At 32.6% G+C, this 1,220-nt stretch overlaps 1 protein-coding gene across 2 annotated transcripts in view; it reads left to right on the top strand.

The window, feature by feature from the left end:
• ESM1 (endothelial cell-specific molecule 1) overlaps window positions 1-1,220 on the top strand; it is a 6,746-nt gene that overhangs the window by 1,212 nt on the left and 4,314 nt on the right. The gene's annotated exons all lie outside the window — the stretch shown is intronic.

The raw sequence follows: 1,220 nt of genomic DNA, 5'->3' as shown, positions 1-1,220 counted from the left end.
AGGAATGCAGTGAGTTTTCCTGTGTTCGTGTATAACTTCAGTAAGTACATAGAGATATATGCCTTTGAATAACTTCCTTACAAGTGAAGATGTCTTGGCAGTTAAATATCAGCAGTATTAATAGCCTGACTAAAAGTAATGACTTCAGACCAGATGCTGCAAAAATCATTCAGGCTGACTCACATACAGCACACACTTATTTACATTGGTATTTAAAAATTATGTTTGAGGGTGAAACCTGAAATACTACTTTTATTTCTAAAGACTAGAATTTATGCATAAAGATCATATCTTTGGTGCACACACAAGAAAGTGTTTTACTGAGATAATTGACTGATCTTCAGTTTATTAAAAATTACTGCAGTTCAAGATACGACCTATAATTCTTTTAACAGTTCTTTTGACTTATTACGTGCTTTTCACTGTCCTCATAGGATTTGCTTTGCAATAGCACACTTCAAATGGGAAAAAAGAAACACTGAGGGACAAGGGATCTGAATCTCTATAGCTGAAACTTGGAAGCTCTGTAGAAAATGTAAACTAAAATTTTTTTCCAGCAAGTCAGTGGAAAAACTCTCATTAATTTCAATAAAGCAAAATCTTGACTTGTAAACTGAGTTGTAAATTAGTATTGAAGCGTTATATTCTCCATATATTTATTCGCATGAAACATTATAGCTGTCATTTCTAATTCTTTTTCTTTTTTCATGTCAGCCCTGAGATAGTACAATCTCTCTCTGCCCATATGTGAATTTTATCAGGCAAAGTATTGTTCTTTTATATATCCATTTATAGCTATAATTCCCAATCATTTTAAATACTAATTTTAATAACTTCTATGTTTGTAATAATTCACTGAGTCAGGATGGCTAAATTCTGTCTGGTTGCTTGCGACTGATCTACTTTGAAGTTGTAGAAAAGTGACCTGAACCCTTTATTCTTCAATTTCTTATTTCTAAATGGGTAAAATATGGACAGTATAAGTTTCAGAGCAATTTTTTGGAGTACTTTCAGTATTATAAGAATGCATCATAATATTATCAATAACAATGTCATTATTTTCCAAAGCAGACTAAGGAATACTGCTCTGCACTTTTATTAGTAAATACCCTTTAAACCTGAGGTATAACTGTCACAGTAAAGAAGAAACTACTCTTGTTTCCCTTAGATCACTGGGAGCTCTTTGCAGTTTATTTCGGAGCAGGTGCGTGCTGAACAAA

The sequence above is a fragment of the Buceros rhinoceros genome, unplaced genomic scaffold (assembly GCF_000710305.1).
Source record: "Buceros rhinoceros silvestris isolate BGI_N320 unplaced genomic scaffold, ASM71030v1 scaffold308, whole genome shotgun sequence".
In the NCBI taxonomy this organism is placed as follows: Eukaryota; Metazoa; Chordata; class Aves; order Bucerotiformes; family Bucerotidae; genus Buceros; species Buceros rhinoceros.
This window is presented reverse-complemented; position numbering and strand designations above follow the sequence as displayed.